The sequence below is a fragment of the Macaca nemestrina genome, chromosome 4 (genome assembly GCF_043159975.1).
Source record: "Macaca nemestrina isolate mMacNem1 chromosome 4, mMacNem.hap1, whole genome shotgun sequence".
NCBI classification, from domain to species: Eukaryota; Metazoa; Chordata; class Mammalia; order Primates; family Cercopithecidae; genus Macaca; species Macaca nemestrina.
The window spans coordinates 94,589,814-94,616,506 of record NC_092128.1 but is presented as its reverse complement, the minus strand read 5'-3'; the positions used below and the strand labels follow the sequence as shown (position 1 = coordinate 94,616,506).

Here is a 26,693-nt window from a genome sequence, read left to right as displayed (position 1 = left end):
GAGAGGGGATAAAACTGGGCTGGACAGGCTTGTGCTCAGGCCCCCCAGTGGTGGCAGCAGGCACCAGTCATCATTGGCAGGGGTGGAGCAATCCTCAGGCCCTAGGCAGAATGCTGAGGTGAGGGGTGGTAGCAGCTGCACTGAAGCCCTGCCACTGGGAGGATGGGGCTGCCCTTGATGGCCACAGCCTGGGCCAGTGGGTAAGGAACGTGTGTCCCTTTCACAAACTAGTTCCAGCAGGGCTTGCCCCCACCCTGGTGGTGGTACTTCATGCCTAGCTCATACATCAACCCCAGCTGCAGGAGCCTCTGCCAAACTGACAACTAAATTCCAGATGCAACTCACATCCTGCTCGCTTCCTGGCACCAGCAGCTGCAGCCCACACCTCACTCATTTCTTAGCCCTGCCTGTGGAAGCACTCCCAGCATGCTCCCCAGCCTCAGGAACAATAGCTCACATTTCTGTAATGCCTCAGTTCTGGCACCATTGGGCCCCAGAACAGTGTGCAGTCTGCCAAAGACTAGGTTTGAAAATGGCATCTTGCTGTATTATCTGCTTAGGTCTCAGAAAAGGTGTGGGACCCAGCAGTGGGAACTGGAGCAGTGACATCCCGTGGTCTTCCAGCAGCTCACTGGGTTTGTTTCAGGGGTTGGGAGGTTCACGTGGTTCTCCCATGGCCAGAATTGTACAGTTCCATGGTGGGGCTGTGGGCTACTGGAAGGGTCTCTCACTCACCCTTTCCCCACATTGGGAAGTTGTTCTAAACCAACAAATGTTTAGGGGGATTAAATTGCCCATTCGCATTTCAGTTACATTCATGGAAAATGTACAAATTAGGGAACTGAAGACTCTACTCCATGGGCTCCATTTTCTTAATAAGTAAATTAAGGTAACTGGATTAGATACAGGATGATAAGCCCTTCGGGTTTAAGCAAAATTTTAAAATCTTCACGGACTTTATATTCTAGCAAAGAACATAGATAGTAAGCAAATAATCACAAATGTGGTGAATATTTACACAAGACTTATACGCATATAACACAGGGGCTCAACTTGGCAAGGGGGTATGTAGTTATAGTTGAATAATACTTGCCTTTGAAAGACATATTTTAAATATTCGTGCCAAGACCTGAAGTAGCTGGGAAAGGGGGGGGTCAGGGAAAAGGAGTTGGAAGAGTCCATTCCCAGCAGAAGGGGCAGTGTGTGTGAAGCCCCAGAGTGGGAGAGAGTCTACGTTAGATCCAGAGGGCAGCAGGTAGAGCAAGAGAGCTAGGCAGGGTTGGAGTATACAAGGTCTTGTTGCTTATGACAAAAATATGGGGCATTACCCTATAGGCCATTGGAAGCCTCTGCAGGAATTAAACAGGGGAATGTCATTAAAAGATGATCTGCCTGCAGAAGAGAAAGAGAATGGATGGGAAGAGGGTGACACTGAGGTCAGCAGTCCAGTTGGGGGGTTAAGGTGATAATCCAGGAGAAAGACCAGGGTCACAGCAATGGGATGCAGAGAAGCAGGCAGATTCAAGAAAGATATATGTAAAAAAGAATGAACAAGACTTGGTGAGATTGACAGGCTATAGCAGGTAAGGGGAACAGCGGGGCCAAGGAAGACTTGACCTTTCTTTTTTGTGTAACATAGTAGATGTTGATATTTACTGAGATCAGATACTGGGAGAAGAAAACAGATTTGAAGGAACATATGGTGAACTCTATTTGGGCCAGATTTTGGCCAGATTTGTAAGGCAACCATACAGAGAAGCCAAATATATAGTTGGATAGATAGGCCTAGATCTCAGAATAAAGGTCTAGGCTCTGTTGTTTACTAGATGGCAAGATTAATAGATTCTAGAAGAGCGTAAGAGCCAATATTATTCCAACAGTCAGCAAATTGACCTTTAGTTCAAGGTGGGAGATGCCATAAGCTCTCCCAGAAGCAAAGAGACTTAAGGGCAGTGACAGGTAATTCCATGTGCCTAATGCCAACTAGGCAATGATCTAACCTCAGTTCTCTAACAGTAGAACATGCTCATCTAAACCAAAGACTCAAGAGTCATTGGAGAACTGAATTATGGCAGCTTACATTTATTAAACCAATATTACATAACAAGCGTACATATTACCTTATTTATTAACGTGGGGATAATCATTATAAATAGTTGTTGATATAACCCTGAGTTCATATTATCTATCTTTTTGTTGGGTTATTATGTTATCTCACTCAATCCTCAGAACAACTCTATGAGGTAGGCATTATCATCAACCCCATTTTATACATGAAGAAACTAAGTTTCGAAATTATGAATGACCAAGGGAGTGCAAATGCCATGATGCAAACCCAGACCTGTCGGACTCCATAGCTCTCCTCCTCATCTCTAGGAAAGACATTTCCAGAAAGTTAACCTAACAGATGGATTTTTTTCTTCCCCTGAGGTTTAAGAAACAAGCTCCAAAGCAAAACAACTAGTCATTCTGCTAAGCCTCTGATTGTCCTGTCCATACTGTCATCTCATACTAAGAAATATAGTCAGGAAAGATGCTATTAGCAGGAAAAGGTCTACTTTACAGTTACAGAATGAAATTGCCAAAAATCTAATTTTTCCAGCCCACTACAGCATATGGTCCTAGGGAGCCCAGGGCAAAAAACAAGTTGGTATTCCTTATTTTTCAAACCTCCCCAAACCTGGAAGTATTGCAGGCCAACAGACAACAGTCATGGTATCTCAATGTAGCAGTGGGAGAAGTCATTTCCTTGGTATGTGACCTTGGGCAGGAGACTTAATGTGAACTTTAGTTTTCTCATGTGTTCAATGGGGCTAATGGTGGTGTTACTTTATTTCAATAATTGCTACCCATACCATAGGGCTTAATACAGATGAGGCATTGCTCTGAACACATTGCATATATTATTTCATTTTTCCCCTAACCCCATGAGATACACTGAGTAGAATCTATTATCCTCACTTTACAGATGAGTGAATGAGGGAAGGAATTGAGTAATTTGCCTAAGTTTGCTAGAAGTCAAGTTGCTTAACAGAACTAAGACTCGACCCCAAGCAATCCGAGAATGACTCACCACCAAACTATACAGCTTCTTTCATGCTGTGAGGATTAAACGAGATGATGTATGTAAAGCATTCTAGCACATACCATATGCTTCATTAACACTATCCCATTATTTTTATTATACTTATTATTATTTAAAAACTGAAGCACAGGATGGTATTTAAGACTTCACGTATAAAACGGGGATGTATAAAATGGGGATGATTAAATTGTATTTAACAGCACAATTTCAGAGTAGACTTCCAACCTTTTTTAAGTTGTGTGAAAAAAAGAAACATTATTTACAAGCAAGACTCTTAAAACCCATCCTAGAGGAATGGCACATTTTTAAGCATCCCATTTAGACAAGCAGTTCAATAAATGCCAAGGGAGCTGAATGGCACTGTGGACCAACTGCTGAGGGAATTCCCCAAAAAACTATCGGGAACACTGTCTTCAGGGCATCATCAGTGCACTCATCCTTGCAGACTCTGCCTCCCTACCTGACAAACTTAAGAAATTGTCACACTCTTTTATTGAAGGAGAAGAAAATAAAACTAATTAGAAAAGCCTTCTATTGCAATGTGAAGCCTACTTTTAATCCTAAACTTAGAAGAGGTAAGGCAGGACTGTGACTGTGAGTAGAGGCTTTTATGTGCCTCCCACAGCAGGTTCCTCCTAAAAATGTAATCACATCCCCTCAGAGTAGTGTCCTCTGACAACCACATTTAAAGCAGACTCCCCAACTTATGCTCCTTTATTCCATCATATAATGGAATCCCTAATTATATCATTTAACTTCTTTGTTTCTCATCTATTTATCCCAACACACACCTCTAGAGAAAAGCAAGTCCCCTGGTCTGTTCAGTCTGCAAGAGTTCTGTCTGGTTCACCAACATATCCCCAGTACCTAATATATTCCAGTAACGGAAGAGAAATTCCAATCTCTATGAACATTTTGAAAAACATTTAAAGATGTCCAAATGTACAACCCACAGCAATCACTACAAAAATACCCTTTCTTCTCCTACTCTCAAGCACAGTGCCGTCCAATAGAAATATACCACTAAGTACCTATGTAATTTTAAATTTTTTTGGTAGCCACACATTTTATTATTTATTTATTTATTTATTTTGAGACAGAGTCTCACTCTGTTACCCAGGCTGGAGTGCAGTGGTGTGGTCACAGCTCACTGCAGCCTTGACCTTGACCTGCCAGGTTCAAGTGATCCTCTTACCTCAGCCTCCCAAGTCGCTGGGACTACAGGAACACACCACCACGCCCAGCTAATTTTTGTAATTTTTGTAGAGATGGGATTGTGCTATGTTGCCCAGGCTGGTTTTGAACTCCTGGGCTCAAGCAATTCACCCACCTCAGCCTCCCAAAGTGCTGGGATTATAGGTGTGAGTCACCGTGCCTGGCTATAGCTACATTTAAAGAAAATAAAAGCAGAGTGACATCAGCAAGATGCCTGCCATCTCTACTCCCTCCCAGAAGAAAGGACCAAGGCAATGAAAAAAAAGTTAAGATTTGACTGGCATGTCTAAGGGAGAATGCTGGAGTGCAGCAGTAGAGTAGAGGCACACTTGTAGTGACTGGAAGTCCAGGAGAGCAACATGGAGGCACCCAGCCTCTGTAGCCCCATCTCCTCTACCCAGATCAGATCAGCCTAGAGATAGGAGGGACATTTGTGGGGAAAAGGTAGGCAGAAGGTCCCTACCAGTTCTCATTGTCACTACAAACACCTATAGTCCTTACTACAGGAGAATCCCACAGTCCTCACAAGCCCTGAGTCCAGTTTGGAGAACTTTCAGGAATTTACATGGCTGCGTTGTCCTGGATTAGGAGCACAGGGTGTGTACTCCCTATCCACCCCTGACCATAAACCCAGCTGCATATGCCCTCAACCTGAGAAATAGCTCAGTGAGCCCTCTCCTGGCAAAGCTGCAACACTGTCATCACAAACTCTGTCAGCCTAGGCCTCTGAGAAACTCACAAATGCCATTAGTATGGATTATAGCTGAGGAAACTATACGGAGACTATACCACTGCATCCATCTAGAACCAAGGCCAACACAACCCAATGAAATGACAGGCTAACACCCATTCCAATGAATAAGTCCTTTCCCACAAAACCTACTCTACAAATTTGGAAGAAGCAAATATCCAGCTGCATAAAAATCAATGTAGGAACACAATCATGCAAAAGCAAAGAAGCATGTCACTTCCAAAGGAAAACAATAATTCTCAAGTAACAGACCCCAATCATAAGGAAATACATAAAATGCCACAAAAAATAATTCCAAATAAAATCTTAAGGGAACTTTCTTACAAGAGAAAACAGATAGATAATTCAATGATATTGGAAAGAAATATTATTTGAATCAGAAATTCAACAAAGAGATAGATATCATTTTTAAAAAGCAGCAATTCTAGAGCTGACAAATTCAATGAATGAAATTTAAAAACACAATCAAAAGCTTCAAGAAATTAAAAAACACAATCTAGTCTAGAGCAGAATACACCAAGCAGAAGAATGTCTGAACTTGAAGACACGGGTTTTGAAATAACACAGTCAGATCAAAAAAAATAAAAAAGAATGAAGAAAGCCTACAGGATATATGAGACACCATTAAGCAAACAAATATTTGTACTATAACATTCCACAAAGAGAATAGACAAGAAATAAGTGAGGAAAACTCAAAATAGATTTAACTTAAGCAGGTCCCCTCCAAGGCACATTATAGTCAAATTGTCAATAGACAAAGATTTTAAAAGCAGAAGAAAAAAGTGTTAAGTCACATATAAGGGATCCCCACTAGACTGGCAGGAGATTTCTCAGCAGAAATCTTACAGGCCAGGAGAGAACGGGATGATATATTTAAAGTACTAAAAGAAAAAAAAAAAAACTGTCACCCAAGAATATTGTACTCAGGAAAGCTATCATTCAGAAATGAAGAAGAAATAAAATCTTTCACACAAAAAAAATAAATACTAAGGGGATTCATCATCATTAGACTGGCCTTAGAAGAAATGGGAGTCTCACATATAGAAGTGAAAAGAGGATAACTACCATCATGAAAACGTGGAAAACTATAAAACTCATTGGTAGAGCCAATACACAAAGGAGAAAAAGAAATCAAACCTTAACATTACAGAAAATCACAGGCAGACAAAAAAAGAAACAATGAGAGAGGAAGTAAGAAAGAAAGATACACAAAACAATCAGAAAACAATCATTAAAATAACAGGGATAAGTCCTCAACATTTCAATAAAAAATCTGAGTGCAAATGAATTAAATTCATCATTTAGAAGAGATATACTGACTGAATGGATAAAAAACAAGACCAAGCTATTAGGTTGGTGCAAAAGTAATCACAGTCTTGTCATTTTTAAAAAAGTAATTTAAAGAACTGCAATTTCTTTTGCACCAACCTAGTATATGCTGTCTACAAGAAATTCATGCCTCCTGTAAGACACACATACACTGATAATGAAGGAGTGAAAAAGATATTCATGCAAGTGGCAATCAAAAGTGAGCAGGAGTAGCTATACTTACATCAGACAAAACAGACTTCAAATTAAAAACTGTAAAAACAAAGAAGGACAATATATGATAATAAAAAGATCAACTAAGCAAGAGAATATAGAACTGTAAATATACATGGACCCAACACCAGAGCACCCAGATATCTAAAGCAAATAATATTTGATTAAAGGGAGAGATAGACTCCAATACAATAATATAATAGTTGAGAACTTCAACACCCTACTCTCAGCATTAGACAGATCATCTCAACTTAAAAGCAACAAAGAAACATTAAATTTAAACTTTACCATAGTCCAAATGACCTAACAGACATTTATACAACATTTCAACCAACTGCTGAAGAATTCACCTTCTTTTCATCAGCACATAGAACATTCTCCAGAATTGACCATATGATAGGACACAAAAGAAGTCTCGAAAAAATTTAGAAATATTGAAATCATATTATGTATCTTATCTGACTACAACAAAATACTACACATCAACAAGAGGAACACTTGAAACTATATAAATGCATGGAAATTAAACATGCTTTCAAATGATCAATGGGTAGAAGAAGGCACTAAGAGTAAAATTTTAAAATTTCTTGAAACAAATGAAAATGGAAACACAACTTACCAAAACTTATGGGACACAGAAAACAACAGAATTAAGAAGCAAATTTATGGTAATAAATGCCTATATCAAAAAAAACTAGAAGGATTTCAAATAAACAACCTAATGATGCACCTCAAGCAACAAGGAAAGCAAGAACAAACCAAACTCAAAATTTGTAGAATGAAAGAAATAGTAAAGATCAGAACAGAAATAAATAAAATTGAGATTAAAAAAAAGATTGGCTGGGTGCAGTGGCTCATGGCTTTAATCCTAGCACTTTGGGAGGCCAAGGCAAGCAAATGGCTTGAGTTCGAGGCCAGCGTGGGCAACATGGTGAAACCCTGTCACTACAAAAAAGTACAAAAATTAGCCAGGTGTGGTGGCATGCACATGTAGTCCCAACTACTTGGGGGATTGAGGTGGGAGGATCACTTGAGCCCAAGAGATTGAGGCTGAAGTGAGTCATGATCACACCACTGCACTCCAACCTGGGTGAGAGCAAGACCCTGTCTCAAAAAAAAAAAAAAAAAAAAAAAAAACCAACAAAACAAAACACTGGATTTTTTTTTTTTAAAGATGAACAAAATCAACAAAACATTAGCTAAATCAACTTTTTTTAAAAAGAGAGAGAAGACCCAGATAAATAAAAAAGAAGACATCACAATGGATACCACAGAAATTCAAAGGATCATTAGAGACTACTATGAACAGCTAGGTTCATAGTAGATTCCAATAAATTTGAAAATCTAGAAGAAATGGACAAATTTCTGGATGCCAACAACCTACCAAGATTGAACCAAGAAGAAAGAAAAAATCTGAACATAACAACAACCAGTAAAAAGTATTTGACAAAGAAAAGTTTAGGACTGGATGGCTTTACCACTGAATTCTACCAAATCTTTAAAGAAGAATTAATGCCAATTCTTCTCAAACTATTCCAAAAAATTGAAGCAGAAGGAATTCTCCTTAACTCATTCTACGAGGCCAGCATAGCCCATTACCAAAACCAGACAAGGATATAACAAAAAAGAAAACTACAGGCCAATACCCCTGATGAACATAGACACAAAACTCTCAACAAAATACAAATTTGGTTTAGCAAACCAAATCCACCAACATGCTAAAAAGATAATACACCATGATCAAGTGGATTTATCCTAAGAATGGTTCAACATATGCAAATCAATAAATGCCATCTAGAACATCAATAGCATGAAGGACAAAAACCATATGATTATCTCACTAGATGCAGAAAAAGCTTTTGATAAAATCCAGTGTCCCTTCATGATTTAGAAACATCTTAATAAATTAGGTAGACAAGGAAAGTAACTCAACATAATAAAGTACCTCAACATATATTGATAAACCACAGCTAACATCTTACTGTACAGGGAAAAGCTGAAAGCTTACACTCTAAGAACTGGAACAAGATAAGGATGCCCACTCTCACTGCTTTTATTTGACATAGTATTGGAAGTCCTAGCCAGAGCAATTAGGCAAAAGAAAAAAAAATAAAAGTCATCCAATTGGAAAGAAGGAACTCAAATTCTCCCTGTTTACATATGACATGATCTTATATGTACATAATCTGAAAGACTCTATCAAAAAAAACTCTTAGAACTGATAGAACTCAGAACTTACAAATTCCATAAAGTTGCAAAATACAAACTTAATGTACAAAGATTAGTAGCATTTCTACACAGAGACAATAAACTAGCTGAGAAAGAAATTAAAGACAATAAAAAACTACAAAATACTGATGAAAGAAATTGAAGAAGATACAAACAAATGGAAAGACATCCCATGCTCATGAATCAGAAGAATTAATGTTGCTAAAATGACAATACTATCTAATCTACAGATTCAATGCAATCCTTATCAAAATATCAATGACATTCTTCACAGAAAGAGAAAAATATTCGAAAATTTGCAAGTAACCCCACAAAAGATCCAAATAACCAAAGCAATCCTGAGCAAAAAGAACAAAGTTAGAGGTATCACACTATTAGACCCCAAAATATACTACAAAACTGTAGTAACTCAAACAGCATGGTGCTGGCATAAAAAGAGACACATAGACCAATGGAACAGAATAGAGAACCCAGAAATTAATCCACATGTCTACAGGCAACTGATTTTTTACTAAGGTGCCAAGAACACCCATTGGAGAAAGAACAGTCTCTTCAATAAATGATGCCAGAAAAACTGGATATCCATATGCAGAAGAATAAAACTAGACTACTCACCTCTTACCCTACACAAAAATAAATTCAAAATGGATCAAAGACCTAAATGTAATTCCTGAAACAATAAAACTACCTGAAGAAAACACAAAGAAAACACGGACATTAGTCTGGGAAGAGATTTTATAAATGATACTTCAAAATCACAGTTAACCAAAGCAAAAATAAACAAATGGAATTATGTCAAATTTAAAAGCTTCTGTGCAGCAAAATAAACAACAAAGTAAAAAAGATAACCTACAGAGAGGAAGAAAATATTTGCAAACTACACATCCAACAGGGGATTAATATCTAGAATATAAAAGGAACTCAGTCATCTCAATAGCAAAAAAAAAAAAATCCAATTTTAAAATTGGCAAATAATCTGAACAGATATTTCTCAAAATAAGACATACAAATGGCCAACAGATATATGTAAAATGCTCAACATCATCAGGGAAATGCAAATAAAAACTACAGTGAGGTATCATCTCACTCCAGTTAGGATGACTTTTTTTTTTTTCTCAGAGTCTCGCTCTGTCTCCCTGGCTGAAGTGCAGTGGCACGATTTCAGCTCACTGCAACCTCCGCATCCTGAGTTCAAGTGATTCTCCTGCCTCAGCCTCCTGAGTAGCTGGGATACATGAAAAGTAAAAACATCCTGTCCAGGTAGCATACATACTGGTCAAAAGCATGAACTTTAGACTCACACTAGCCTGGCTCTATCACACCCTAGTTCTTTGCCCTCGGGCAAATATCAGCCTCTGAACCTCAGCTGTAAGATGAGACCAGGCTTTCTACTCACAGGATGGGCAGCAGGATGATATACAACAATGAATTTACTAACAGCTAGGGACTACACACACACTCAGCGGACGTTACCTGGTAGTGCTGCTGTTTCTATCGACCCATCCCTGCTTCACCCCCTTTCTCTGATAACAGCTCCAGTATCTAGCAGGTTCTCCACACTAAATTCCTGAAGTTTTCTAATTGGCATCACTTGCCATCTTTGGTCTGCACTTAGGTAGGTTCATTGGCTCCCATCAGACCTCATGCCATGGCAGAAAGCAATTGGAGTTGTCCAGGCCGGAGCTGGCATCCGGGAAGTCTATAGGTAGGTGAGATTGGTTAGTTATTTTACCCCCTCAGGGCCTCATATTAACACTATTAAAAATAGGCCTCCCTCACAGTGCTACCATGAGGATTAAGTGAACATACCATTTTGTACAATAAATGTTAATTATGCCTTTTAGATATTTCTTCAAATAGAAATAAATTACTAAGGCAGGCACTCGGGTATAGCAAAAGTTGTTGAAAGGAACAACAAGAAAACAGACTTTGTCACAGAAACTTTATTTCATTTTCATTAACTTAATGTTTTTCTGACTTCAAGTTTCCTAGCCACAACCTCCAACCAAATACCTACAGAGAGATAAGACTCCCCAATAAGAAGATGAAAAGCCCCCTATTCCTACCCCAATTATGATGAGGGCTAGACTGTGCTGCTGGCAAGTGAAATGTTAGTTTTGCTTTGGGGGCAAAGGGAAAAGTCAAATTTCTCTAAGTGGTGACCAGAACACCCCCACGAGCAATGTGATTCACCCTGAGCTGTCCTGTAACTCAGGGTGTTGTTTTTTGTTTGTTTTTTTTTAATGGTTTCTAGGTAGATGGGAAAATATTAATAGAGTCTAGCTCTCAGGGGCTAGTCTCAATACTGTGAACACATAACCATCACCTCCGTAACCCACCTCCTGTGTCCCCAAACTACAGGAAAGACCTTGCTTTTTGGAAACAAATGTGGGCTTAGAGTCAGACAGATCTGGACTTATGTCCCAGCTCAGTCACTTACCACCTGGATAGATTTCAACAAGTCCATTTTTTCTGAGCCTCAATTTTCCACATCTGCAAAAGAGAAAATACTGTTGTTATGGAGATATTCTAGGGACTCAAGTTTCCATAGATAAAGCACCTGGCACACAGGAGGTATTCGGTAAACAGCAAATAATACTACATCACATGAACCACAAGACTTGAAAAGCAGGGTACAACGAAACAAAAGAAAGAAGGTGACAAATCATGGTACAAGGAAGGATGGCAGTTAATCAAAATGAGAGACTGGATTGCCAAAGGAATTTCAGCTTATTCAGTGCTGCTGTGAAATAGATGAGAATGTAGAGATGATTAGACGGTAATTTTATGTAACACAAAAACAACTTGTTCATTAGCACAGGACAGAGCAAGAGACGAGAAGTGACCTGCACAGGAGGACGATTACAGACCTCACCCACAGCATCTGAACAGGCATCTCATCACACATTACATCACGACAGCCCTGTCCAGCCTCCCTGTGCACGTCCTTGCTCACCAAGAGGCTTGGAAGGGAAAGTCAAAGTAATGGCAACAATTAAAATGTTAGAAAAGAGTAACTGAATTGTCACTATTTTTTTGGTCATCAGGTTATTTTTAATTGTTCAATTTCCCTTCCCTGACCTTTAGGACCCTAATAAACAGTGACAGTCTAAAGCCCTAAGCATACATGAAATCTATTAATTTCTCATTACTTAATTCTATTTCCAGTCCTCTTTTCCCTTGGAGATATAAATAGGAAGATATTAGTGCCCAACAGCAAATAAGAGGTGTCTTTTTGCTGTCATACTCTGACTGGAGTCCCAGGAACTCTATTCTTGATGAATACTTCTTTTTTCTTCCCTTTTTTGCCTACTTCCTGCATCTTCTTCCTGTCTGCAATCACACTGCCTACTCTCTTCCCTAGACAGCTATGTTGCCTAAAGGACTGTGAGGAGAGCCAGGCCTGAGACCCACAATGACAAAAGAAGGAAGATGAAGAGGTGACATTGGCTCTTGCCACGTGCAGGGCAGGGAAGACAGAGATGGCCCACCAGACACTTACGGTCTCCTTATCCTACACAATAAAGTCAAATGTCCTTGCTTCACCAATACACAGGGGCTCTACAATGTGCCCTCAACCATAAACTCCAGCCCCATCTGTCCCCTCTTTTGCTACCAACACACAGACTAGAATCCAGAACTCACTCTGGGTCCTGGTTATTTACATGGAGCTGTGCTACATCTGAAAATGTGGGACAAAGTGAAGCCTGACTCCAACACTACCTCTTACAGGCTGTGTGCTTTGGCCAATTTCTTGACCTCCCTGGGCCTCAGCTTCCTCATTTGCAAAATGTGGCTAATGCTTTCACAGGATCACATGAGGATGACATGCAATGACACATGTCAAGTGCCTCATATGTGAATGAGGAAAAACTCCGACTAGATGCTCACAGCTCCCTGCTCGGTTAGATGTGGGTAGGACAAAGGGAGGGGGAAAGAAGCTCGCTATTAAAAAATGTTTTTCTCCCATATTAGTATGCCAATAAGAGATTCAATTGTGTCAACAATCTCTTATTACAAATGCAAATCACCCCTGTGTTAAGCTTATCAATTCCCACCTTTGTATAAATTATTTAAATCAAATCAGTACCTTCCAGAGTTTGAGATTTCAGTGTTGTGATTATAATGCAGAAGAGCAAGGTTATTTTTAAAACCTTTTTAGGAGGCTGCCTCAGTGCTCCTTTCCACTGCAGTCTAGGGGTGGGGGTTAGCCGATGCATGAAAAGTAAAGACATCCTGTCCAGGTAGCATACATACTGGTCAAAAGCATGAACTTTAGACATTCAGAGCACAGCAACTAGGTGGCTGGAAGTCAGGGCTGGGTTGGGGAAAAGAAAATAGAAGGGGGTAAAGGAAGAACGAGAATCCTGAAAGTGAAGCAGAAGGCCATGACATACCAACTTGTCCCACTTTGTCACTGTGCCTTGGGCTCAGATGGCAGCTGGAATGCTACTGACAATCTCCAGGCCTGCTGCCTTTGGCTCACCAGCAGCTGATTGAGACATCCAGATGCATTTGTCAGGCTGTCCCGTCAGCTTGCCCTCATGCAGCCAGACTTCTTAGTATAGGCTCTTTCGACTCCCACCAGCCCAGGTGCCTCCCACATAAAACCCTTCCCTGTCCCCTACAGAGATGACATTAAAAGGATGGAAAGAGAAGTGAGGGAAAGATGGAGAGCAATGAGCACACATAAAAGTAGGTCAGAATCCTCCTCCCCACTCCTCCTTCACAATCCGTGCAATATTTCCAAACCAAAGAACTGTAGGAATGCATCCCCCACATTGCACACATGCTCCTCAGCATCTTGCATGTATATGGCATTTCATATGTTTTCAAACCATTTGATTTGAAATAACAGACATGTAAGCAGATTGTGAGCAGAGCAGGTAGGACTATCCCCATTTAAAATAATGAGAAGATTACGGTTCAAAAATGTTGGCCGTTCCCCAAATTCCAACTGCTAATTAGAAAGTAGGCCATTTTGGGACCCAAGTCTCTTGATGCTTCATTGCAAGGGATTCAGATTTTATATGAGGCCTTTAAATGACTACACCTCAGGGACCTGGGTGGGAAGTCTCTACCTGCATGAGGCTATGGGCAGGAACTGCAGGTTTCAAACCCTGCCTCTGCCAGTGACTACTCATGAAATTTTTAAGAACTTTCTCTGTGATCATTGACTTTCTCATCTGTCAAATAAAGTGGGTGTGGACAATATTCTGACTTTAAAGCACACATGTGTGTATGTGTGCATAATGTGGGGGCAGCAAGAAGTGCTGGGAAGGGAAAAAACAGATATTCAATATTCTGTCAAATGTTCTGAGTCTCTGCAAGACCTAAAATAGACTCAAATACTGGCAGCATTGCTAGCAACCCATGGTGAGGCTCATCCCCCTTCTCTTCCCATCAGGACCCTGTCTCACAGACACCACTGTCCCCCATCCCTAAAGAGCAAACAAGGTAGGACTTGGCCACCCTCAGTCCTAGTGCTAAGCATGCAGATACCAGCAGCATTGGTTAACCAGAGGGAAGAGACCCTAGAAGTGAGCTCAGGACTTATAGGCAGAAAATCTGGGGCCTCAGATATCACAAGGTCTAGAAGAGAGGCGTGTTCTAGGCGGGTACATCCATTTGGCCCTGTGGGGAGAAGTGTTGCAGGGGGGCCAGAATGGGGCCTCTAAAGCACAGGCTTAGGACAGCAGCCCCATGGCTATGGTCTAAGGTTAGCGTCGCCCATTACTATTCGCTCTTCTCCATCTCCAAATATCTCCTCCCAGTTCCTGTTGCTGGCAAAGTTCATTCATTAAGACTTCTTCAAGTATAATGTAGATAAGGAGTTGCTTTGTCCTATCCAATCACCCAATGATTCCCAGTCTTGCTTTCATGCAAATATCTTCCATTATCTTGAAAAGGAAGGCAAGGAATTCTCAAAAATCATTTTTACCATAATTTAAATTAATCTTAATTTAAAAGATTAAGTGCTAATTTGTAATAGGCAAAAGGCAGAAACAATCCAAATGTCCCTCAACAGATAAACTGATAAACAAAATGTAGTATTGTATATACACACAGCAAAATATTGACACATAAAAAGAAATGAAATTGTGATACATGCTACAACATGGATGAACCTTTAGGACATTATGCTAAGTGAAATATGTCAGTACAAAAGACAGGTATTGTATGATTCTACTTATATGAGGCAAATTCATAGAGAAAGAAAGTAGAAGAGTGGTTACAAGGGACTGGAGAGTGAGGGGGGTGTAGAAACACTGTGTAGGTTGCATAATAGTGTGAATGTACTTAATGCCACTGAATTGGACACTTAAAAATGGTTCAAATGATAAATACTGTGTTATGCATATTTTGCCACAGTAAAAAAAGAAAAGAAAAGAAAAAAATATAAAATACTACACAGTACCCTCAAGGTTTTCTGGAGAAGAATGATAAAGAAGAGAAGACTCACGCCTGTAATCCCAGCACTTTGGGATCCCGAGGCGGGGGGATCACAAGGTCAGGAGATAGAGACCATCCTGGCTAACATGGTGAAACCCCATCTCTACTAAAAACACGAAAACAAAAAATTAGCCGGGCGAGGTGGCGGGCGCCTGTAGTCCCAGCTACTAGGGAGGCTGAGGCAGGAGAATGGCGTGAACCCGGGAGGCGGAGCTTGCAGTTAGCCGAGATCGCGCCACTGCACTCCAGCCTGGGCGACAGAGCGAGACTCCGTCTCAAAAAAAAAGAGAAGCGAGAGCCCGAAATCAACTTTTGAAAAACAGTGTCACCTCCAAAAAGACTGGGGTTGCTTCTTGCTATGGTCTGAATTTGTTTCCCCAAAACTCGTATGTTAAAAATCACCAATGTGATAGGATTAACAGGTGGGGTCTGAAGGGGGTGATTAATAACAGGGAAGAATGCTGATGAATGTGATAGCCCCCTCATAAAAGAGGTTGAAGGGAGCCACTTTGCTCTTTCCTCACATGAGGACACAGCAGCAAGGCGCCATTTTGAAGCTGAAAGCAAACCCTCACCAGACACTGACCCTGCTGGCACCTTGATCTTGGACTCCCCAGCCTCGAGAAGGGTGAGCAATAAATGTATAGTATTTATAAATTATTCAGTCTAAGATACTTTGTTATAGCAGCCCTAACAGACTGAGACACCTTGGGAAGTCATATAATATTTCAGCATCACCCAAGTGTCACGTCATTCTTTCACTCTCTTTATTTGTACCTTGTTCATTATCCCAAAAGTCTGCATTTAAATAAATTGGTTTTTCCTCTTTTGCTATTCTGCACCACAATACCTTAAGTAGAAAGCAAACACCAAATTAAAAACCACACTCAGACCAATGCTAAACTCAACTTTGTTGCTAAGTCAGTCCTAGACTACAGGGCTAAAACCTTCACCAACACCTAGCATTAGAATTAGCCATGGTTTGGGGTTTCTTTTTAATTTTCAGCTTTTATGGCTTTTAAAATTAAATGAACCCTCTGCACCCACACTTATTTTCAATAGGTACAGAAATTTCCACTGGCACTCAGAAAGTGATGACACATTACAGATGTGACTGCCGAAGCAATTATCTCTTTGTTATTTTAAAATGGCCACACACCATTTTTAGCCAGGTCTTAACTGCCACAGCAGGAAATGAGGCCATCGTCTAATTAATTTTTATCTAAATTATCTGGGCAGCTGCCTGAATCCTGATCTTCTGTTTGTCAGTGGAAATATGACATGATTGGAAGAGGTATATACATGAAAGAATATGGGCTCAAAAAAAACTTAAACTGCCTGACTTCTCCCTTCAGTAAGCACTTCTATGCTCATCTCTACTCCATATTTACTTTCTTAAACTTGTTCCTCAAAGTGTGGTCCATGGACCTCCAACATCAGCACCACCCAGGAGCATTGTTGGAAATGCAGCAGCATCTAGGGCACGCCCCCCCCACCCAGACCCACTGAATAAGAATCCCAGTTGCATCCTGTTCCCTAGGGGATTCCTGTGTACAGTACAGTTTGAAGAGCCCTGTATTAGCTTCCTGTGGCTGCTGTAACAGATTACCACAAACTTGATGGCTTAAAACAACAGAAATTTAATTCCTCACAGTTCTTTCTGGAAGCCAGATGTTAAAAAAAAAAATTTGTTTGTTTGTTTACCTACATAAAACAAGATGTTGGCAGGCACACATTCCCTCTGCTGGCTTGAGGGGAGAATTCGCTCCTTGCCTCTTTCAGCTTGTGATGGCTGCTGGTATTCCTGGGTTTCCAGCCCAATCTCTGTCCCCATCTTCACATCACCTTCTGCTCTATATGCATCTCAGCTCTTTCTCTGCTCCATCTCTTATAAGGATGTTTGTGATGGAATTTAGGGCCCACTTGGCTAATCCAAAATAATCTCATCTCAAGATCTTTTATTTAAATCATATCTGCAAAGACTCTTTTTGTAAATAAAGTAATATTTACAGTTTCCAGGGATCAGAATGTGGATATCTTCTGGGGAGCCATTTTTCTGCCTATCACAGCCATGCATCTGGAAAGTTTTACTTTCACATGCCAGTCAGAATATAATGACACTACATAAATGATCTGTATAAATCACTTGTATAAATACCATCTCCAAATATAAATTTAGTAAATTTAACAAAAGGCCATCCTTCAAAACCTATTGTCAGCAAAGAAGCATTGAAGTTTCAAAGACTGCTCTGTGAACCAAATACAAGGCCTCTGAAGTTTCATTCTATTTGCAGCTCATAAACATATCCCTTACTCGCCTGGAATGCCTGTCAAACACTCTGATTTCTATGCCCCAACCCAGGCCTCCCAAATCCAAGTTACCAAGAAAGGGCCTGGGAATTTGTATTTTAAAAAGGCACTCTAAGGTGATTGTACCCACCAGTTTGAGAAACTCTGCTTAAACCAACACTTCTCATCCTGCACTGCACATTTAGGAAATTTCTTTAAAATCCTGGGGCCCAGATATACCCAGACCAATTCAAGCTGATTCTCTTGAGGTGAGTATTTTCCAAAGCTCCCCAGATATTTTAACTTGCAGCCTGGCTTGAGACCCACTGATTTTACCTCTCTGGGCCCAGTTAAGAGTTAGAGGTGATTTAACAGACCCAGGCAAACCACTCATTAAACTATCTGGGCTGCTGCCCTTTTCAGAATACATGTTGAAGGGCCCTTCTTCACAGGATGGGTCACGCCTATGACAAGGCAATTATGAAAGTGCTTAGGAAAATCAGCCTGGCAGGAGTTCTCACTCTAGCCATAGGAAGCCACGCACAAATAACATTTACCACCTATGCATGAGCATCCTGCAGCAGAGAATAAAGTCATACCCAAGCAATCCTTTCACCCAAGCCAAATCCCATCCTACTTTATGAAGAGGAACTTATTTCTCTTCTTCTCCACCTCCCTCCCCAATCTCCACCAGCCCACATAGACTTTCTTCTAGCCCCACAATACCAAAGTAATCAAGTTTTTAACATTTTTAACCTTTTATTTAATACACTGAAATGTTCCCTACTTTCATGTAAAGATGAAAAGTTTACATCTTTGGTCTTTCCCACAGAGTGTTATGGTCTAGCTGAGGGGCACAATGGCCAAATGGTAACAACTGAAGTCAAAAGTTCTGCAAGAAACTAGCAGAAATCAGCAGAACAAGGAAAAGGGTATGAGAAGGAGAGAGTAGTAGCCCCTGTTGCTATAGGGAAGAATTTGTGTTCAGTGGAAAATTATGCATTATCTACAACTCACTCTTCTGTGTTATCTGATTCTGAGACTACAGAGGCTATTCATCAACTCTAAATTATGGATAACTGATAGTAATGCAAAATCTTTGTCTATAAACAGGAAAATTCTGTCCTATATGGTAAAGAAAAAAAAATTTTCAATTGAATTGAACTTTTGAAGTGAAGACTTCCCTCCCCACACAATGGGGGGAAAAATTGCCTTGATTTGCATGTTCCCATCCATTTTTCTTTACTTTGTATAAATTTGTTCTTTTTATAATTTTTCCTTTGAACCAGTTATAGTATCATGATAAATACATCCTTAATGAGTGTTTACGTTTATAGTTGCATAAAAGTTATGATTTTACCCTTTTTTGAAAATTCTCTTTTAACATTGCTCATGACCACTTTAGATGCCAAAGAGGACAAGACCCGCAATGGTTGCTCAAGTTTATACATAAAGCCTAAAACAATCAGATGAAGGTAAAGAGATCTTGTCTCTGTGAATGAGTCTTTTAGAGTATCCCAGGCATCTAGCCCCAAACTTGTTTTCTCCTGGCTCCTTCATATCTAGCCAAGGAAGCAATCACCACCTAGAACCACAAACTGTTCTCTACCTGTGAGGCTGAATGCAGGTACAGAATGTATCAGAGCAAGGGATTCTTCTCCCTGGGACCTTGTTTGAGAAGATGTCTTGACTGCTTAAATCAGCTCTCTCCCACAAGGGGCTGTGGTGCTGTTTATAGGTGCCCACAACAACCTGGAGGTTTAGAAACAGTATCATGAACAATGCCAGTGGTGTTTTCTCTAAGCCCACAAGGATGGTAAAGGTAATGTGAAAGGGTGGGAGGTTTCTCAAAATGAAAATAAAAAACTAGCTGTGGGGAAAATTACAGAATTAACCTAAGTGCATGATATCACGTAGGTTAGTTATAATATTTAAAGCATGATTTATCTCATGATGATCAAAATTACAAATATTTCATCAAGGTAGAAAATTTTAAACCACTATTACCTTGTTCACATCATCTGTGCCACACATACACAATATTTTAGTTATGATATATGTATAACTGCTTTGATCTAAATTTTCCCAAGGTCTCTGAAATTAGTCTTGCTGCTTCAATCATATGATTCTCTACCCAAGACCTGGTCATCACCCCAGATTTCTTTACCTCCAAAGTCAGTATTTCGACCATGTAGCTCTTCAATCACAATCTTTTTGTTTTCCAGCTGGTTAAGATGATCCCACAACTTTTTCTTCAACTTCGTTGGTATACCTGCCATCTAGCTCTCCACCTTCTCCCTATCCACCGGGATATCTCTCTATCTTCTCCTTATCAATTACCTCCTTCCTGTCTTCTCTTCCCTCCCTCTCTAGCTTTTATTTCATTATCATGATTTTAAATAATATTTTACAAATATCCTATACTCCCTTGACCCTCTGCCTCTAAATCCCAATTCTCTGGCAAAATCTATAACTCAGATGAACCCAACTACCATTTTCTTCAAAACTGTACCTGGGCATCTAAGGGATGCTGGGAAAAACCTCACAGCTGGGCCAGTTGGTGGCACTGTAAATTATATGGAAGGCTAATCTCAACCAGATCCTCAACTTGACTTCATAACCTCATCACATGGCTACAGACAATTCCCTGCCCACTCGCACACCTATATCAAATGTTCTCTCTTCTCTCACCTGTGACTCCATCAAATCCCTCCCTTGCTCTCAGCAAACAGTGCAAGCTCACAGGGGAAGCAGGAGTCTTCAGATGCAGAGGCCATCAATATGCTGATGACTCCCTAATTCAAGCCTCCAGCCCTGGCATCCATATAAGCTCCAACCCCAAAATCAAAATTTTGATCATCCCCCTTAAAAAACTGTTGAGTTCCCCATCTCAACGACTGGCACCACAATCAATTTCACTGGACAAAGCAGACATTTTCAAGCCATCCCTTTTACATCCTTCCCCCTCAGCCTGAAAATTCACTTCCTCACCAAGTCCTGCATTTTGCTTCCTCTTTACATGTCAAATGAATCCACATCTTTCCATCTGTATTGCCATCCCTGAATTGCCACCCCTAAGCTTTTACCTTGCCTTGCCTAGGCTCTTGTTTGATGACCAACCACTACCTATGATGCAAGTGGCTTGTGGGCAAGCATTTTCACAGTAAATTACTCAAATATACAAGGCCTGGAAGAAACAAGACTTGCTGGATTGGCCACTGTAAAGGAGCCTATTTATTCAACAAATACTTTTTGTATTTCTACTCCGGTCTAGACATTATATTAGGTAATGGAGAAAAGATGATCTAAGAGTCCCTCCTCAAAAAAACTCACTATCTAGAAGGTAGTGGGAGTACTCGGTCAAGAACAATGATATAAGGCAGAATACAAACATTCTGTAAGCAAAATGCTGGGGCAGGGAGGATGGCAGGTACAATTTAAAGAAAGAATAAATCCCAGGCAAATGGATGTTTAAGAAGAACGTCATGAAGGAGATGGTGTCAACACACGAAGACAGGGTTTATGGACAATAAACACATTATAGGAGAAGGTGAGTTTCTAAGCAAAGAAGTAAAAGCCAGAAAGTAGAGGGGAAAAAACTCAACCTGGTGATCACGGACTAATGAGAGATGGAGTTAGAATGGAAGAGTTGTTGGAAGTCCACTGGGAGGAATTCAATGGGGCATGGGAAAAACTTCAAACAGAGGGTTTCTCTCTTTAAATGGCTTTGCTTTTGGTGCAATTTACATTTTGAGTGACTTAGCTAAAATGAGAAAATGCTTTAAGTCTATGCCACTCCATGCAGACTTGGGAATGAATTAAGAAGAGCCCTGTTGACATCTATGCACTTGTTTCTTGTATTGGTCTGTTCTCATATGGCTATAAAGAAATACCTGAGACTGGGCAATTTATAAAGAAAAGAGGTTTAATCGACTCACAATTCCACAGGCTGTACAGGAGGCATGATGCTGGCATTTGCTCAGCTTCTGGGAGGCCCCAGGAAATTTACAACCATGGCAAAAGGTGAACAGAAAGCACACATATTACATGGCTGGAGCAGGAGCAAGAGACAGGGAAGGGGAGGTGCTACACACTTTTAAATGACCTGATCTCACAAGAGCTCACTCTCTATTGTGTGGTCAGCACCAAGGGGGAAATCCGCCTCCACAATCCAATCACCTCCCACGACACCCCACCTCCAACACTGGGGGTTACAACTTGACATGAGATGTGGGCGATGACACAGATCCAAACTATATCAGTACTCCACAGTTCCTCACAGTGGATGTAAGGAGGAGATGTGCCTGCAACTTCTACATTCTTAGATCTTCACATTATTTAGATCGGCACCTAAGAACCCAACTGTAGTGCCTAGCAGATCAATGTTGCCCACTCCTTCACATAATAACTGTGCCTGGCCTGTTCTATTGCTCTTTCTCAGAGGGAAGAAAACACATTAAACTTCTCTGTCAAAGAAGCCACAGGCACATGGACTTGTGTAGTTGCCTGGGTTATCCACAGTCAGAGCCGAAGAGATACCCACAGCAAGATCAGGACAGAAGAGAGTAGCATTTAAGCTTCACAGGTGGTATTTCTTATTCTTTTTATCCCTGGTGCAAAAAAGCAGAATGCAAAGAAGCAAATTATGGCACAGTGTTGGGGAAAGGGTGGGACATGGGAAGTAACTAGACAGAAACAAGCCACCACATCTTCTCCCTCTCTGCTGGCAGACATCACCAGTCAGTCAAAACATCTTTTCCCACAGAGTCTAGCAATGGCCTCGAACCATTTCTGAACTTACCACTCCAGAAAACCACTGCCAATCAGTCAAAGTTGGCCCACAAGAACAAATGTATTTTCCATTGTTAGAATAACAGAAAGAAAATCACAATCTATAAATCTGTGTTCAAGCCCATTCAGACCGTTCCTAGCTACGTAGCCATGGACAAATTCCCAATTCTCTAAGCCACAACTTTCCCACAGCTTTGAATGGAGATAACAACTTTGCCCTTACCACCTGCCAGAGTGTGGCAAAACTCAAATGTGACAGTGCATGGAAGAATGCTTTGAAAACAGCAAGGCTCTATAGAGGTTAGATGGGAGGCATTACTACTTGTCACTTCCAGAACATTCCATGTGCCCTGCCCAGAGCACATTCCTTAGCCTTGGTTAGCTGCCTGCAGGATCACATGTGAAAAGAAGCCAGCAGGAGGAATTCAGCAACTCTCTGCTGTCCTTTGCTTCTTTTCATCTGTTCTTCCTCACCCAAAGCAGACAGCATGTGGACCAGCCAGACTGCCATCTTTACTACAATTCTCCTGGCAGCCCAGAATGGCCCGTGTCCAAGGAGCTGAACTTGAACTCAGCTGACTGGCTGAAGCCAGTCAGTGCTTAGGGGTTTGTAACAAATGCAACATGCAACCATAGCTGTAGCTAAAGAAAACAATTTATAGCAGATTAAACAATTTAGCTTTTGAATAATAATTCCATACGAATTTATTTTGCATTTTGTGATGGTGCAAGGTGCTCTGTGCAGATGGGACTTTCCTAAATTAATAAGACATAAGAATATCTAAAAAGAACAATTTGGCTGGAGGTTCTGGAGTTTTCCTCAGCAGACTAAAGTTAGATGCCAATGGAGCCAAAAGTTGGAATAATTATGTCCTTGCAGAGAAAGTAACACCATGAAGAATGCTGCCAAGAGCATCCAAGGAGCAGCACTAAGACTGCAGGAGCCCTGTTCATGTTCCCAGCATGTGCAGTGCACAGCTTCCTGCCATTTTTATTCTGAGATGTGGAGAATGAATTACAGGGGCAAGTGCAGAGGCAGATAGATAGACTTAGGAGACTATTGGAACAATGCAGATAAAGATGATGGCAGTGCAGGGGGAAAGGGGAATGAATCAGGGAGTAGGATTGACCAGACATATTAATGGATCAGATAGAGGAGATGAATGAAAGGGATGAATTGAGAATGACTCTAATGTTTTCGTCTTGAATAACTGGATGGATGGAGGTGGCATTTACTGAAACGGGGAAATAACAGAGGAGGTGTGGCTGAGAATCCAGTTTTATCTTGAGCATTGAGAGGGTTTTTCCTCCTGACATCAAATACATGGTCTTTTCCAACACCACTTCTCCAATTTTCTAACACCAACAAGGTGTCCTATAATTCAATTCAATTCAGATGCTAACTACCCAGAGTTTAGCTTCAGATGCCACAGTTTAAGGGCTCAATCCCAAGAGATTACCCTCACTTCAGATGTCAGGCACAAGTATAAGGTCACCTGTACTTGGCCTGATACTTACTAAATCGGATGTTCCCATGACCCCCTCTTAGTTTTTATAATTTGCTAGAATGGTTCACAGAACTCAGGAAGCCTCTTTACTTTGTTTATGAGTTTATCATAAAGGATACAAACAGCCAGGTGCACAGGGCAAGGTCTAAAAAGGTCCTAAGAACAGGGTCTTCTGTCCCTTGTGGAATTGGGGTATATCACTCTCCTGGCATGTGGATGTGTTCACCCACTCAGAAGCTCTCTGAACTCTGTTGTTTAGGAGATTTTATGGAATTTTAATTATGTAGTCATGATTGATTAAACACAGGTCATGGGTGATTGACTCAATCTCTAGCCCCTCTCATTTCCCTAGAGGTTGGGCACATGCATAAAAGTTCTAAACTTCTAATCAAGGCTTGGTCTTTCTGGTGACTAGTCCCCATCTTGAAACTATCCAAGGGCTTGCCAAGAGTCACCTCATTAGTACAAAAAAATGCTCTCTAACCCTTATCATGCAGGAGCTCTGGGTTCTAAGAGCTCTGTGCCAGGAACCAAAGACAAAGACCAAATATCTTTCTATGATACCACAGGGATGTAACTTTCAGATGCTGTCTCTACTATCCTATATAACAGGCAGTCATATATGAAGCTGGGGCTCAGGGAGAAATCAAGAGGCCAGATTCAAATTCTATCTCTGCTGCTTATTAGCATCCGTGACTATTAATATGTACTTAACCTCTCCACAGCTTAGCTGCTTCATTTCTAAAATGCAAATAATAACCAGCTTGCAGGATTCTATAAAAATAAAAAAGAGAGCATGTAAAGCTACCATTAATTCAACAAATATGTGTTGAACCCCTGCTATGTTCCAGGAACTATTCTAGGGGCTGGAAATAGAACATGGGACAAAACAAACCAAAGCCCAACCCTCATAAATTTACATGCCACTAGAGAAGATCAACAATACATAAATAAATAAGAAAGTATGCACCATGAAGTTGGTGGTAAGTGCTATAGAGAAAAATGGGGGGAAGAGGAATGTCATCATCTTAAATAGAATGGCCTGACTGAGAAGAGGACAGGTGAGCAGATGCCTGAGCAGGTGAGGGAGAGAGCCATGAAAATATCTGTAGAAGAGCATCCAGGCAATGAGAAAAGCAAGACACAGAGACCTGAGGTGGAGGCCAGTGAGGCCAGAGGTGGCCCATTCAGAAGGCATGGCTGCTGCTCAGAATTCCAGTAGTGTTCATTGTCAGGATGGCCCATTTGATATGCATCCTAGGCTACTGCTTTCCAGAGGCATATTGTTGTAACTCCCCAGCTTCACTGTAATCATTTACCTGCTCTTTTAACTCATTAAAGAGGAGTCCAGAATATTTTTGTACTGCCATTCCTGTCCCTCAGCCAAGTACCTCAGACATAGAAGAGCAATTGTTGTCTGGAACCTGACCAAACACACACACACACACACACACATAAACAAGCAAATTGCGACTCATCCTACTTACTGAAATATTAGTCTCTTCCCTTAAGTTTCCTCATCTCCACCAGAAACTAAGTTATTTTGAATTTATTTGCATTAAGGAGTATTCATTCTTGGGGAATAGACTTTTAACATGGCATTCTCCACCAAGCCTGGCTTTCCTGAAACTCCTTCAACAAGGACAATTGCCTATATTAGCTGCATCAACAGCTAACCTAACCCTGGAAAGAATGAACCTAAGTCCCACACACCTGAATGCTTTAGTATGCAGGATGCTTTATTAGCAACACGTTTTCGCTGCTGATCATAAACATCTGCTGTTCCAAGGACCATAATTTGAGGAGCAAGCTTCTAGAGAATTAGAAGTGCATGTGGAAAAAGTTAAAATAATAACCAGTCTTGGAAATGCTCTGTGAGCAAAGAATAGGCACTCCAGTGACAATAGTCACTGCCATTTATTGAGCACTTGCTATCAGCCATGCACTGTGCTTAATGCTTTACTTACCCCAGCTAATTAAGTTAAATCTTCACCATACCCTTGGCAAGGTAGATATTTGCCCCATGCTACAGAGGAAGAAATGACATCTCAGAGAGAGGTTAAGAAATGCCAACCTCAGAGAGGTTTAGTCACTGGCCCAAGGTCAAGCTACTGAAGGGTAAAAGTAGGATTTGAACCCAGATCAACCAGTATTGAAAACAGCATATCAAATGTATTTGCAACAAAGATCCAACAAGGTATCTCATTCTAAAAGTCAAGCAAATTTCTTTTTGCAGAAATTAAAGGGTTGTCCTTATTGTTAACTATGAAAAGCTACAGCTGAGTACCTGGTCTGATTGAGACCAATGCCCAGGATGGGAGGGAGAGGCATGCTGAGAGCCTGGCCCCCTTCCACAAGAGTGAACTGACAGACAAGTTGGACTTTGGTGCAAAGCACTGGAGTTTTCTCCATGAATTAGCCATGGGTGCTCGATGCTGATGACTGAGAGCAATCATACTGCTCACAGCAGATGGGAGCATATGGTGCCAACCACAATGAATCAATGTGTCACAGCAGCCAGGCTCTCAGATACGATTTAGAAAATGTTGCCAAACAATGATTATGATATTAGCAGGGGGATGGGGCCAGCAATTAACATCTTTCAGTCAATCACTTATAGCACTTTTTAAAAACCTTTATCCAATAGCTATTGCCACGGCTTCAGTTTATAGATGGAGAAATAGAGGTGCAAAGCAGTTTGCCTCAATTTACAGAGTAAGTCACTGACAGAATTTGTGGGGTTTTGCGGGAGCCTAATAAGTAGATTGCCTCTTCTGCCCGGGTCTTGAACTAATCAAGAAATAAAATGGCAGAGGCAGAGATGGAGCAC

The 26,693-nt window shown here is 40.7% G+C and overlaps 1 protein-coding gene across 1 annotated transcript in view; it reads right to left on the bottom strand.

Annotated features, from left to right (window-relative positions):
• Positions 1-26,693, bottom strand: part of LOC105475697 (serine/threonine kinase 31) — a 297,831-nt gene that overhangs the window by 76,791 nt on the left and 194,347 nt on the right. Inside the window, exon 26 of the mRNA XM_011731172.3 lies at positions 11,263-11,315. The gene's annotated coding sequence lies outside the window, so the exon portion shown is untranslated. The remainder of the gene's footprint in view (positions 1-11,262; positions 11,316-26,693) is intronic.